Genomic DNA, 16,656 nt, shown 5'->3' with positions numbered 1-16,656 from the left:
GGAATTCAACAAGTCCCCCATGTGTGGAATTCTTAAGATGGATTCTATTTAAGGACATGGTGATGCAACCCGGCACAGGTCAGCATTCACCAACACAACATGAACATGATCTCGGCAACAGCAAACCCCCTGGTGGGAGTGACAGGTTTATCCCATGTCTTCAGCAGAAAGATATATCAACTCCTGATCTGACAGCCATGAGAACCTTAAACCAGGATCATGGCGTTTTTCGACTTGCCACATAAAACGATGAAAGCAAATCTTTCTGCTTCTTGTTTTAAAAGTTTATAAATGACGTGATCTAATATTGCATTAACTTCCGATTCGCTAAGTGATCGTCAGATGGTCGGCGTTGAGTCGGTCATCGAAATGTTGCAACTCGTATCGATGAGCTGCGTCCTTTAGCTTCCAGGATCCGCCGCTGGTCGTGGGTTCCAAACCAATATCCGCATCGATTAAGAACCTTGGCCTGTCACCACGTTGATATACGCGTCTATGTACCAGATGCATGGCTTTGGACTTTCCATCCACAATTCGTCATCACGCCCTGGTGTCACTGAAATGCTGTTCAAAGTAGCATTTCACTCACTCACTCACTCACTCACTCAATTAGCAGCTCATTGTTAACCTTATTACGATAGGAGTGAGTGAGTGAGTGAGTGAGTTATATCGAAGTTTTTACACTGATCTATAGAAATTTGAACATATAAACTTGAGATCAAGACAAAAGACAGTCAAGACAAATAAAACTACTTCTCCACTGCCACTCATCCCTCTAATGTGACTTCACAGGTTCCACTCTCGATTATTTACAAACCGCCGTCATATAGCTGGAATATTGCTGAGCGCGGCGTTGAACAAAAAACAAAGAAAGAAAGACTTCCTCGGTAATATCATTCTGTGTCCAACCCTTCAGCACGTGCGTGCACAACCAATTACATATAATGCAATTTATGCCACAGTCAGTTCCTCTGAAAAACGCGATGTCACCGCCAATAATCTAAATCTCATAATCCAAAAACCCTATGTCACTACCAAATCTCCCGGCTCAGACAACGTCTCAGACAATAAACTACAATGGTACACGTTTACGGATGTGCTTCTTTTATAGGATAATATTTCCCCATATAGATCACGGCTATGCTCCTTCCGTGCCATGCATATATACCTACTTGAGCTTTTACAATAAGAGAGTCAAGACATACAACAGCAGCTCCAGTGATTCAGACGTGTAGGACAGTAAGATGGACTGTCGAGCACGAGTGTCGTGATGGGTTGGAGAGGCGAGTTTCGACACAGTGGATGTCAACAAGGGCCTCTCGACACGACAGCTGCTGACATAAAGGAGAAGAAATGAACTTTGCAATACACACTCTGGACTATGGAAAGAAATGCAGATGTTTCTAATTGAGAGGCCCTGTCAGTTGAGTTTAAATACGACCTCGGCGCTATAACGAATTTAACCGAATCGATGTCCTCGGTTTCCAATTGCAATATCCCTCCACGTTAAAGTAGTTCCGGTGGTATCATTGCTTTCGGTGAGCGGACGACTAACGAACTTACTAATGTCATCACAGGTCACTCTCCCGCCACTGCTACATGTCAGAATATGTCACGTGATAAGTACCGAGTGAGTGAGTGAGTGAGTGAGTGAGTGAGTGTATAACATGAACAGTGTCTACTGTCAGCAGTTCCATCCCCAAAACTAATATAGATAGATGCATGCCAAACAGCTAAGTGGTATATGGTTATATATGACAGCTACGCGATAAATCGCAAAGAACAATGAGTGAGTGAGTTGGGTTTTACGCCGCTTTTAACATTATCCCAGTTATATCACAGCGTGTCAGCTTAAAGTGGGAGGAAAGCCCGAAGTGATGCAGGTCTAAGACGTTTACCACTTCGGTGAAACACACGAGCATGGGTATGGTGCTGACAAACCTTGAAACATAATCGGGGCGAAGCGGGATTCGAACCCACAACCATAGGTTTCTGGCGTGCCCAAGGGACGCAACTCTGCTCAGCGAATCACGGCGCCTTAGACGACTGGGCCACCCGTGCCCCCTCAAAGAACAATGAAGAACAAATAAGCGTGGTTCATTTCACGATAAAACATTGTTCTGTCATGACGTTATTTCTTGAGATTCGAACACGCGTTCGTAACTTGATGACGTCGTATGTTGGACGACGATATTTTTAAGAGGGATGTGTCTGGGAAATTGTTCCCCATAGATGTAGCTGGGGTACGCAGATAAACGCCGTGGTCGATCGATCGCATCCCAAAGTGGAAGAGATATAACAATCGGTATTAGATGATCGACGATCGATGATTATTTCATTACAAATGTTAATTCCCCCTTCCTAACACACAGGGACGGTTCACCACTCCTTGTTTTTGAGACTAAAAAAATAGTTTCGTGTTTGCAAAGTCTTACAAAAATAAAAAAACAAAAGTAACACAAAATATTTAGGGTTACGAAAATTCTGCTCATACATATAGATATGATTAACCACAAAATCAACTTTAAAAAAACATATTCTTGAAAACTACGAGACCGCTGTTGGAACCGAAAGAATGCAAAAAAACAAAATGGCGCTTTGTCACAGTCTCGATTGACGAGTTAAATGAGAAATGTACAGTTTTTAACGGAACATTTCCTACAGAATAATAAATAAAACGGCATTAAGCGATATTAACTCTATAAATGAACATCTGTCACTATTTTGCCTTGTCAATGTAGAACTAACGTAAAAAGGAAGTCAACGGTTTATGTACGGGCCAGACATTTACGATAAAGGGAGACAATTTGAGGGGAGGTCACTCTAGTATGACAATAGTTCCGTCAGAATGTTATGTTCACAGCAGTGAAATATCAAGTTTTATGTTCAATGCAGTGAAACATAAGTGTTATGTTCAATGAAACTAACAATTTTTTCAACTTAGGAAAAATCAGTCTCTCACGCTGAAGTATACAATAAACCAAACTTCGTTCTTCATTGTTCAATACTCCAGCTGTATGACGGCGGTCTGTAAATAATCGAGTCTGGACCAGACAATCCAGTGATTGACATCATGAACATCGATCCACGCAAATGGGATACGATGACATAAATCAACCAATTCAGTGAGCCTGACCACCCGATCCCGTTAGTCGCCTCTTACGACAAGCACAGTCGCTTTTTACGGCAAGCAGGGGTTGCTTATTTTAAGGATAAACTTTTCTCGCAGTCACGTTACACGAGGCTGCCAGTAAACTGACTCATTAATGACACTATGGGTGGTGCTTAATTAATGTCAAGGCGTATATATATCTGCCACTTGCGCCATGGTAAGAAGTGGAAGGTTTAACGCCCAGAAAATATTTACATACTACCATTTGAACCCCTGTATCAAGAAACGTCTAAAAATCCGACATTTCAACATTATTGGGTTGTGGTTGATCTCGCTCGCAAATGTTACGTATGTCTTAAAGCATGGCTTTCGTTATCCTGCTGTTTTGTCAACAGTGACTGTTTAAAATACATCTGTGAAAATCAGTGTGGATTCGGCAGCCCCGAATTAACAGGCGTTTATTGCACCTGTCAATCAGTTTGTACTTCGAGAGGTGTGGTTTTCCCGTGCTTCACAAATTGATAATTATATGAACGGTAAAAACATTACCCCGATTGACGGTTGAAACCTACCACTTAACACTTAACACTTAGAGATGAAGTTAATATCAGCCATCATCTAAGCAAATCACAGATGGATCCACATCAATAACATTCTGACCACAAGAGAAGATGCTGAATGCCAATCTGGCGGTAGAATTAAGCGGTCGATGTTTTTCTAAGAAAGTGTTTTGTTTGTTTGTTGTTTAACGCCATATTCCAGCTATACGACGGCGGTCTGTAAATAATCGATCCAGACATTCCAGTGATTGACATCATGAGCAGCGATCCACGCAATTTGGGATATGATGGCATGCATCATCCAAGTCAGTGAGCCTGACCACCCGATCCTCTTAAAAGCATAATCGCCTTTTACGGCAAGCAAGGGTTGCTGAAGACCTATTCTCTACCCGGATCTTCATGGGTCACGGCCACATTGACGCAGGTCGTAAACATAACATGAGGTGAGGTGAGGTAAAATGGGGTTTAACGTCGCGTCCAAGATTATTGCACTTATATAGCGACGTGCATGTACGTGTGTGTGTTTGTGTGGCTGCTTGTACTAGTCCGGACTGATGCCGATTTATAGTGCTAGCTCACTGAGATACCATGCCGCAGTTTAACATGAATACCCCACTCACACACAGTATACTGACTCCGAGCCGACCAGTCCTTGTTTTAGCCCCTTAATGCCGAGCGCCAGACAGGGTAACAACAAGTACCATCTTTTAACGTCTTTTGGTATGACGCGGTCGGGGATCGAACCCCGGACCTTCCGCTCTCCGGGCGGACGCTCTACCACTAGACCACGGAGGCGGTCTGAGCATAACATGAGCACGAGTAGGAAGAAGTAGGGAAACACCTGGAGTGGTTGATTAAGGAATATCACTAATCATTAACTCAACCAATTAATTACCCTTGTAGTCACTGGATGTTTTTTTACTGGCGGGGTTGCCCAGTGGTCAAGTGTACGCTCGTCATGGTTTAATGTGTGAAGCCCATATCTGGTGTCCCCTGTCGTGATATAGCTGGAATCGTGCTAAAAGCGGCGTAAAACCATACTCAGTCTCTCTTTTACCGGTACCCAGCTCGCACCGTATGAGGGCAGCCATACTTTAAGTAAATATGAAAGCAAGTGCAAAAGAAGGAAAATCAACGTTTCTTCTTTCTCATTCTCATTTCCTTCTTCTTTAAGAGAGCTACAAGAACACACTGAAGAAAACGTCAAGGACACAATGACGAGCGAACAGGTTGACAGGAACGCGAATATGGGTGATCTACGACATGGAAAAAAGTTCATCATTAACACAAAAACAATATAATGCAATGTTCTGAGGGATTTATTCTATCACGTGATCAGTGACAACACTTATTTAAGGCAGGTTGACAGAACACATAGCGATGATATAAAACAACGCAGGCGAATCAAGTGAAATGTTCCTTCGTCCCTTGTAATAACGTATTCGAGAATAGTTACATTGGTTTTAGACACGCGTACAAATGATCACTTTAATCACTTGGGTTTACTTTTCCACAATGACAGCTGTTTCCAATTCGATCAATTCATAGTTTTTCATCTTCTGTTTGAAATGAGTGAGTGAGTTTGATTTTACGCCGCTTTTAGCAATATTCCAGCAATATCACGGCGGCGGACACCAGAAATTGGCTTCACACATTGTACCCATGTCGGGAATCGAACCCGGGTCTTCTGCGTGACGAGCGAACGCTTTTACCATCAGGCTACCCGACCGCCCCTGTTTGAAATGAACGAGAACGAGAGTATGAAGGAGAGTACCAACTTGAAAAACACAAATTTTCTCAGGTCCATTTATGATGAATTAAAAGGCAAGAATTACATGACAATGATTATTTACCTTAAACGTAAAGACGCTGTTTCAGATCACTGCTAAATATTAGTTAACTAATGAACTATTTGGCTTCTAATATGTTTTTCATTTCTTTTTATTAAGAACATAAAGATAGTTAGTGATGTGTTGACATTTCTTAACATCAGATATTGTGTAAACTGCATACTTGGAGTAGGTACTTTGATCATCATATGATCAAAATGAATCCACATGGAGATAGGAGACTAAATTAAGGCATCTAATTCATTTTTTAAAATTTGTCTGGCCTCCTCTCTATGGCATCACACATGACAATGTAACAACAACAATCTGGAACTAATTTCATTTCTGAGATTTAAAGTATCGGGTACCCATTCCAAATGAGGCTTATTCCCCAAACGAGGAGGTTATTATCGTACTATTGTTAACTGAACTGTCTGCACGTGTTAACTGGTAGTAATTAGATAGATGTCCTTGCAGAAAAGGACGTTTAGGGCATATTCTCCACGTGTTTCTTATGGTGTTCCAGTCTTTGAGTAACACTCGATTGCTTCCTTGATTGTTCATCACTAACAGCCCATAGTGACGACAAAGGACATTGAGTGTGTGTGTGTGTGTGTGTGTGTGTGTGTGTGTGTGTGTGCATGTGTGAGTGAGTGAGAGAGAGAGAGGAGAGAGAGAGAGAGGATAGAAAGAGTGATAGAGAGAGAAAGAGCCTTAGAGAGACAGAGGGGAGTGAGAGAAAGAGAGAGAAAGAAAGAGTGAGAAAGTGACAGCGAGAAAGAGAAACAGACACAGAGAGTGGGAGGAAGACAGAGAGAAAAAATGTTAGATAGATGGTTTAAGTACAAATGATGAATTGTTCATGACAACAAAGAGAGAACTATACATTGCATTGATTTCTAAGAATTTAGATGTTTGCTGTCATGTGACAATGTGCACGCAGGGGTTTATCAACATTCATATTATCAACCTTTCTGTTCCACTGTCAGCAATCACAGGAAAACTAATTCGCTTTGAAAAAAATATTTCAGAGTTAAAATTTTGGTTCTTTTCAAAATCTGTTCCCCTTTTGTAGTTTGTGAGGCAACTTTGAAATCAAAGAGGACTTTTGTTAAATCCTGAGATTCAATTATTACGAAACAAGAGACAGCCATACTGAAAAACTGAAGAATTAGAATCAAGAATGATTCGTGGACCAAAATCAATATTACATTATTCAGTGTTTCCAAAAACGAACGATTAATAGAGCAGGAACTCAGTTCCAATCTAGGATTACATTCCACAACAGAACGGACACGAGATCACAGTCTTTGAGGTAGAGAGCATGCTGTGTTTTACTGGTGTAAAACATCAACGTGGAATGTATGACATAGGATTCTTTAATTGTATAAAACTTAAAATATCGATCGTTGTTTCCAATCAACCAATTTCACGCCTATGATTGATTATGGGATCAGAGCGTGCATGTGTGAGTGCGTGCATGTGTGAGTTCGTACATGTGTGAGTGCGTGCATGTGTGAAAGCGAGCATGGTGAGAGGCAAGCCCAAATTGGTTCAGGTCGTACACGTTTTCCACTTTGCTTGAAGCCAACGAGCACAACTAAGGTGCTGACAAACATACAAATTATACCGTGGCAAATCTAGGAATGGAATACAAAAAACAGCCTATCAAGTGATACAAACTAATTTCTTGAAGCCAATGTTAAAATGATGGGCCCAAGACAGCCGCTCCTGTGAGGTGGTCATGTGACTTATACAACTGGAGGCCATTGGTCATTGTATATGGAGGTCATTGGGCCATGTATTATTTAACAGTGTACTGGCTACAGACAGACTTATCTACGCAGTTGTCTAAGTACACCAGGGCATTCAGATCATCCAGACTATTACAGGTTAATGACCCATTCTCACATATAACTGGACAACTCTAGAAAAGCTTCTCACTAATCCTTCGTGAAGAGGAGTCATGGAGGCGCCATGGCCAGTGTTGTGTCAGTGTGATGTAAGCATAGAGTGTCTCCAGCAACACCAGTAACTTGTTCATACATGCATGCTCGTGTCCATGTCTTGTCGCCGAGTGCCGATAAAACGTCAGTAGGTTGAAGGTGTTAACATACATGCAAGTACGTGTCCATATCTTGCTACTGTGTGTTGATAAAACGTCAGTAAGTTGAAGTTGTTAACATGCATGCATGTTCGTGTCCATATCTTGCTACTGTGTGTCGATAAAACGTCAGTAAGTTGAAGGTGTTAACATGCATGCATGTTCGTGTCCATATCTTGCTACTGTGTGCTGATAAAACGTCAGTAAGTTGAAGGTGTTAACATACATGCATGTCCGTGTCCATATCTTGGTACTGTGTGTTGATAAAACGTCAGTAAGTTGAAGTTGTTAACATACATGCAAGTACGTGTCCATTTCTTGCTACTGTGTGCCGATGAAACGTCAGTAAGTTGAAGTTGTTAACATGCATGCATGTTCGTGTCCATATCTTGCTACTGTGTGCTGATAAAACGTCAGTAAGTTGAAGGTGTTAACATACATGCACGTACGTGTCCATATCTTGGTACTGTGTGTTGATAAAACGTCAGTAAGTTGAAGGTGTTAACATACATGCACGTACGTGTCCATATCTTGCTACTGTGTGCTAATGAAACGTCAGTAAGTTGAAGGTGTTAACATACATGCATGCATGTTCGTGTCCATATCTTGCTACTGTGTGCTGATAAAACGTCAGTAAGTTGAAGGTGTTAACATACATGCACGTACGTGTCCATATCTTGCTACTGTGTGCTAATGAAACGTCAGTAAGTTGAAGGTGTTGATATACGTGCACGTACGTGTCCATATCTTGGTACTGTATGCTGATAAAACGTCAGTAACTTGACGGTGTTAACATATATGCATGCATATGTCCACATCTTGTCACTGTATGCCGATAAAAGATGGTTTTCATTTGTGACTGTTATCCTTCGTTGAATGAACACAACAAATGACAAAAGTCCTTATAAGTACAAGGGTAGTCGTCCTTTAAGAGATTTAAAACAATGCCCCGTGTAGGTGTGGGGGTTTATATGAGCAGCGCAAGGATATATGCTGTTTGAATACTGTCAGTTTACGTCCTGTCAGACATAGTGTTCGCGTCTCATACCGAGATACCTTTCGCTGAGATGTCAGTGATTTTAATTAAATTAAAGGTTGTATTAATAAGCAAGTGATCCCATTTCAGTAATGCTTCAAAATCATTATAAAAAGATTTAAGCAAATGTTATTATTTAAAATGTCGACTTTTTGCGCCACGAGAAGAACCTTGACCTTGTCCCGCTGCCAAGGTCACTGCAGCACAAGCTACCTTCGCTGGACGTTAGCATCAGAACAGATATCGCTGAAAGGGAGCTTGGTGTGGACCCATCAACAGTGTAAAATGTAATAGAAAATGTCAATGCCAGGGAATAACCAGTCTTGATTGTCCAGCGAAACAGGGAATGATAATTACAGTGACAACAGTAAACTAAACCAAAGGCCAACGAAGATGGCGGACAGCGTTCTGAGAAGCGCTTGTGTTCAGCAAGAAATACAACTTTATCGTCAGACTCATCATGCAATCTGCCAAATCAAAGAATAATTTCCCTTTTTCGTAATTTATTTTAGAGATCGCGCATCTACCATAGTTTCCATAGTTACCAGATTCACACGAACGAAAGATCGAGATAGTGGCCGAACAGAAGGCCGTTCTTGGGATGTCACGATAATCCTATACACCATGATGCTATAAGCTCTTACTGCAATAAAATATTGTCCTTTGAAAAAGTTTGTTAAATTAATTCATTATTAGTTAAGGCCCCTGTAAATGTTTGGCAGTGCAATACAGGGACGTTCCTTATTGCAATTGTTGCTGTTGTTGAAAGTTGTCAAATGACACGAGGTCACGGAGAATCCCCATGCAAAAGAATAATCCTCCAAATTGTCTGCCGTCAGCGAAAAGTCACATTCAATTTTGATTTCATGTCAGCCATCAGAATCAGAATCGCGAATAATAGGACAACACTCACACTTTGAAATTATACCAATATATCAGCGCCTTCAAATACAACACAGTATATCACTATATCACAGTATACCAATATATCAGCGCATACCAATATAACACAGTATAACAATATATCACATTATACCAATATATCAGCGCCTACCAATATAACACAGTATATCAATATATCACGGTATACCAATATATCAGCGCATACTAATATAACACAGAATATCAATATATCACAGTATACCAATATATCAGTGCCTACCAATACAACACAGTATATCAATATATCAGCGCATACGAACACAACACAGTATATCAATATATCACAGTATACCAATATATCAGTGCCTACCAAAAAAACACAGTATACCAATATATCAGCGCATACCAATACAACACAGTATATCAATATATCACAGTATACCAATATATCAGCGCCTAACAATACAACACAGTATATCAATATATCACTGTACACCAATATATCAGCGCCTACCAATACAACACAGTATACCAATATATCAGTGCCTACCAATACAACACAGTATACCAATATATCAGCGCATACCAATACAACACAGTATATCAATATATCAGTGCCTACCAATACAACACAGTATACCAATATATCAGCGCATACCAATACAACACAGTATACCAATATATCAGTGCCTACCAATACAACACAGAATACCAATATATCAGCGCATACCAATACAACACAGTATACCAATATATCACAGTATAAAAATATATCAGTGCCTACCAATACAACGCAGTATACCAATATATCAGTGCATACCATTACAGCTCAGTTTACCAATATATCACAGTATACCAATATATCAGTGCATACCATTACAGCTCAGTTTACCAATATATCACAGTATACCAATATATCAGCGCATACCAACACAACAGAGTATATCAATATATCACAGTATACTAATATATCAGCACCTTCCAATACAACACAGTATATCAATATATCACAGTATACCAATATATCAGCGCCTACCAATACAACACAGTATACTAATATATCAGCGCATACCAACACAACAGAGTATATCAATATATCACAGTATACCAATATATCAGTGTATACCAACACAACAGAGTATATCAATATATCACAGAATACCAATATATCAGCGCCTACCAATACAACACAGTATACCAATATATGACAGTATACCAATATATCAGTGTATACCACCAATGCAACACAGTATATCAATATACCACCATATACCAATATTAGCACCGTATACAAAAGTGATCTCACTGAATACCAATGTGCATTTGATGATAGAGACAATGTTTTAACAGACCAAAAGAAGAGTGACACAGCTATCGATGTTGCTACATGACTATTACAGGTTACACATAAGCGATACCGAATTTTAACGATTCACAAAATCACTTTGCCCGTAAATGCCTTGTCCTTAAATTGAATGGCAACAACGTTCAACCAAGTGGATTCCTGCAGGTAACAAGGATATCTGTGAATAGCAGCTGTCAAAAACATCATATTAAGCTCAGACATAACTCCATCCCACACGGTGACATCCCATCTTGACATTGTTGAAACGCCCACACGTGTATTATTCATCTCCTCTAGACAAGGAACACAGACAACAATCTTAGCCATGGTTTTGGTGGGCAACAATAGGCATGCTAACAATATGAGGTTGAAATATCACTACCAATAGTGTTGAATAGCCAAGATCGGTCTCAGATTTGTAACGACAGTGACACGGATTAAATATACTGTTGTGACCTGGATTCGAATGACTAAAGTTATAAAATAATATAGCATTAGTAACCGTACCAATAAGGCTGCACTGCATGCTTATATGACGTCACTGCATTCTTACAAGATGTCCAGCGCATACATACATGACGTCACTGCATACTTTCTATGACGTCACTGTATACTTGTATTACCTCACTGTATACTTTTGTGATTTGACTGCATACTTATAAAATTTCAGACCTCACTCACCAAATGATACCACTGCATCACACCCAAATAAATGCAGCAACAGATGTACATGTATAACTCCGTAATATTAATTTCTGCGATCTTATCACGAGATTGCTAACACTGCTATAGCACTATCCAAGTATTGCTAACAATACATTTGTCACTATCCAAGTATTAATAATAATATAAATGTCACTATTCAAGTATTGCTAACAAATCATATGTCACTATCCAAGTATTGCTAACAATACATATGCCACTATCCAAGTATTGCTAACAAAACATATGTCAATATCAAAGTATTGATAACAATGCATGTTTCACTATTCACATATTGATAACAATCCATGTATCATAATTCAAGAATTGATAAAAATACATGTTTCGCTATCCAAGTATTGATAACAATCCTTATGTTACTATCCAAGTATTGCTTACAATACATATTTCACTATCAAAGTATTGATAACAGTACATGTCACTATCCAAGTATTCATAACAATACATGTGTCACTATCCATGTACTGCTTACAATACATGTCACTATCCAAATATTGATAACAATGCATATATCACTATCCAATTATTGATAACAGTACATGTCATTTTGCAAGTATTGATAACAATGCATGTTTCACTATCATAGTATTGCTAACAATACATGTCACTATCCAAGTATTGCTAACAGTGTCGATATCCACGTACTAATAACAACGCATGTGTCAATATCCAGGTATTGATAATTGATAACAAAACATGTCACTATCTAAGTTTTGATAACAATGCATGTGTCACTATCCAAGTGTTTATAAACAGTACACGTCACTACCCAAGTATTGATATTAATGCATGTGTCACTATCCAAGTATTGATAACAGTGCGTGTTTCACTATTCAACTATTGATAACAACATATATGTCACTACCCAAGTATTGATCAAGTATTGATAACAATTCATGTTTCAAAATCCAAATAAGTTACAGTGGTTGGCGTTCTCGATATCTAACTTCTGCACGTGTCATGACAGTGTCTGTCATACCAAGCTCAGCGCCAGCTTTGACAACAACGTCTTTGTCTCTACATCACCTGACAGTAAGTACCTCTTCATCCACAGTCCCGAGGCTGACAGAACATCCATAATGTAAGTCAGTAAACTGTAACTACACCCCGGGGGTGTTTGTCCCACTCACTATCATCCATCCGTACCCCCGGGCAGTGTCGTATCTGGGGCAGCTGATTGTTGGACAGAACGCTTGACCTTTGGTGATCTTCAATACGCTGTGAAATAACACTGCAACCCTGATCGGAGCATCACCTGCGCTGCAGAAATGACTGCAGGCTCCTCTGGCCCTCTTCAAATGCTGCGTCCATCCATATTGCAAAGGAAGTGGGTGTTTGATGTTTGTGATGTAAGTAACTGAGGTTGTGTTTCTTGTCAATAAACGTTTTTATATAATTACGTTATGAATGTATGGGCTTTACACCAAATATCATTTTCATGTTTAATAAGAATGCTGTTGCATGGGTGCACTTAACATGAAACACTTCAATTACGAATAGGTATATAGGTTGAGCCGCTTCAGGAGAGAGAGAAAGAGAGAGAGAGAGAGAGAGAGAGAGAGAGAGAGAGAGAGAGAGAGAGAGAGAGAGGGGGGGGTTCAGGGTGGGTGAGTGAGTGACGAAGGGACTGAATTAGGGAAAACTTGCTTCAACGATGATATGAACAATATTTCAATAAACTGTTCATGCTCAAAGTGAACAATAACCAATCTCATTTAGCAATGTTTGTAAACCATCACACTGCAGCACACACACTGAATACATTTATGTAGGGAGGCCCTTTCCTAGGTCGATTATATACAGACTAGTTAACACACACACACACACACACACACACACACACACACACATGATGAGAGTGTGGGTTCGAATCCCGGATGGGTCTCAAACCCCCCCCCCCCCCAAAAAAAAATATAAAAAAAATACTAGAATTTGTACTTTACTAAGACAGTGTTATCCCAAATATAACAGTTGTTACGCTTTTCTAAAAGGCATTGTGTATTCATAGATATCATTATACTTTAGAGATTACAATATTTCATTATTAAATAATAATGATGATGATGATGATGATGATGATGATGATGATGATGATGATGATGATGATGATGATGATGATAATAATAAAGCGCTCGCTCGTTACAGCGACTGGTCCGGGTTCGATGTCCCATGTGGATACAATATGTCCATTTCTGGTGTCCCCCGTCACTCACTCACTCACTCACAAACACGATCTCTACTAAATGCCCTCATCCAGGATAATCCCGGCTGCGCCTGTCTGGTGAAAGACCAGTTTTGTTGATGGTGATCTACTGTGTATTTTGGACACTGGTAGTACCGGGCAGTTTTCGTGTCAGACATCTATATCTCTGCATCAGACCTCTGGTGCTCCTGCAGATGCCTGTATTCCGTGTGGTGTCAGCATTTATTGTATGATCTAACGCCCTAACTCTGATCACCTCTTGTTCCGAGTAACACAAGAGACATAGCTCAATGTCAGTGACTTGTTCAGTGCAGGTACAAAGTCTACCACGTTTTGCTTTTTTCTTAGTAAACAAGATACCAATTTGCAAAAAAGCCATAAAAGGTATAAATGCTGTGCAACCAACAACACTTACTAGAATGGGATACAGATTATATTAATGTAGATACTTATCAATTAGTAACATAGTTCGGCCATCGTCATCATCACTATATCTAAAAGGCAAAAATCTAAATATCTGAAAGGCAATAGACAGACCTGACATACGCTTGAAAATTGTATTTGGCCAAAACATTCTACAAGTTACCAGAACGACCCTAGGCTGAAAACAGGGACAAGTATCCTGATACCCTACCAAGGTTCTACTACACCAAATCAGTACCAGTTGGAACTTCAGCCTTCAGTGCAGATCGAGAGATATCTGCAGGCTGTGATTGGAGGATATTCTGTAAGATTTTTATGTCTTTCAAACGTACATCCATCCAGTTATTAAAACTGACCATGTTTTTTCTAGATTTAGTATATTTAGTCTTTTTCAACATGATGACTTATGCTGAATGTCACCAAAGCTATATTCAAGTAGGTGACATATGGTGCGAGACTTGGGGCCGTGTGTTTAGCTTCCTGTACTCGGAAAAGGAGCTGGCTAAGCTAGTCATTTTTTATTTTTTTATTGCTGCTCTAAGGCCAAACTGTGCAGACACGTACAGGTAATAGCTGTTGAATGCTTAGCTATTTTTTTTAAATGTCACGTTACTATAGAAGTCTTTGGGAAAACATTTGGTTGTGTGTAACCTTAAAGCACTTGGTGTCGACACTTCGCAACTTTTAACGTGCATCAAGCATGCTCTTTCTACAAAGATTCCAAAGAGCGTCATACACCTTTTGCTCAAAAGTTGTTGGATCAAGGTTACGACGTTCAAGGCCACAGTAAAGCTTTCACAAAGTTATATGGTAGACATTTGGAGGGCATGTCCGATGCAATTCCCTATTTTGACTTGTAAATTATGTTCCCGTGTTTTTTTAGGTGAATAATTGACTTGACTTTGCGTGTGTTTGTGACGGGTGCCACCCAGGGAGCAGTATACGCTCACCTGGTATCATCACTATCTCAGTGATTCATTAACACATGCTCATGATGCACTCGAGACCGCCTCCGTGGTCTAGTGGATTGAGCGTCCGCCCGGAGAGCGGAAGGTCCGGGGTTCGATCCAGTCAAATAGTTATTTTAGACACTGCGTGTGAATACAATCTTTGAGTGAACCGCCCAATTTATCACAAAGTGCCAATGACTTGCCTAGAGGTTGTTTGTTTGTTTGTTAAACGCCGCACTCAGCAATATTCCACCTGTATGACGGAGGTCTGTAAATAATCGAGTCTGGACCAGGCAATCCGGCGATTGACGTCATGAGCATCGATCTACGCCATAAGGATACGATGACATGCATCAACCATTTCAGCGAGCCTGACCCCCCGATCCCGTAAGTCGCCTCTTCCGACAAGCATTGTCGCCTTTTTACGGCAAGTATGGGTTGCTGAAGACCTATTCTATCCCGGATCTTCACTAGTCCACAATATATCGGAAATCCCCTCTCTAAACGTACTCGGAAAGTTAGTCAAAAGTTTATTAAGTAAACAGACATTGCTTCGAAAAGCAGTTCCTGCAAGGTAACCTCAACTGCATATTTTTCGCATCCTGATATCAAGTTTATCTGATTGGTGTATCACATTTATAACAGTATCTATCACATGATAACAATATGTCTTGGTAGTAATTAGCTAAAGTAACAATACCCAAAAATATTACCAACCAGATACATTGTAAAACATCTAAACACCCCAGCAGGGTAAACAACACGTACGTTATGTACATACAGACACAACATCGACCAAGTGTCACACGACTAGCCGGTCTGGTTGCCTAGTGGTTAAAGCGTTCGCTCGTCACGCTGAAGGTCAGGGTTCGATTCCCGACATGGGTACAATGTGTGAAGCCCATTTCTGGTGTCCCCCGCCGTGATATTGCTGGAATATTGCTAAAAGTGGCGTCAAACCATACTCACTCAATCACTTACTCGACAAGCAACTACCGAATAGCACCTTGCCAGTGTGGTAAGATGACGTTTCATTTATGACGTCACAGTTGTAAAGTGATGTTCAGTTGCAGTGTATATATATGATGACTTGTTGGTGATAGTGTTTCTAACCTTCAGAAGAAACTAAGCGTCCTTGAGAATTTTTGTAACACTCGGAAAATGTCAGTTAATATGTCCAAGACCAAAGTTGTTGTATTTAAAAATGGTGGTTGTTTGTCACGTTTTCGAAAAGTGGTTTTACAGAGGGAAGAGGGTTGAAATTGCTTGCGGTTCTACTTACTTGGGTTTGTATTTTAATAAAGGCTTAACTGGTCTAAAACTCTTGATAAGATTGCCCTGCAGTCGAAAAGAGTATGGATAACTATCCTGAGAGGTATACATTCGCTACAACCTTTTTCAACAGATTTCTACTTCCAAATTTTCGATGATAAGATCATGCCAGTGCTTCTGTATGGTACCGAGGTCTGGTGTTTGAAAATGCTGAAAA

This window comes from Haliotis cracherodii, unplaced genomic scaffold (genome assembly GCF_022045235.1).
Source record: "Haliotis cracherodii isolate W230 unplaced genomic scaffold, xgHalCrac1.p SCAF_17, whole genome shotgun sequence".
NCBI classification, from domain to species: Eukaryota; Metazoa; Mollusca; class Gastropoda; order Lepetellida; family Haliotidae; genus Haliotis; species Haliotis cracherodii.
Note: the sequence above shows the minus strand (reverse complement) of the source record.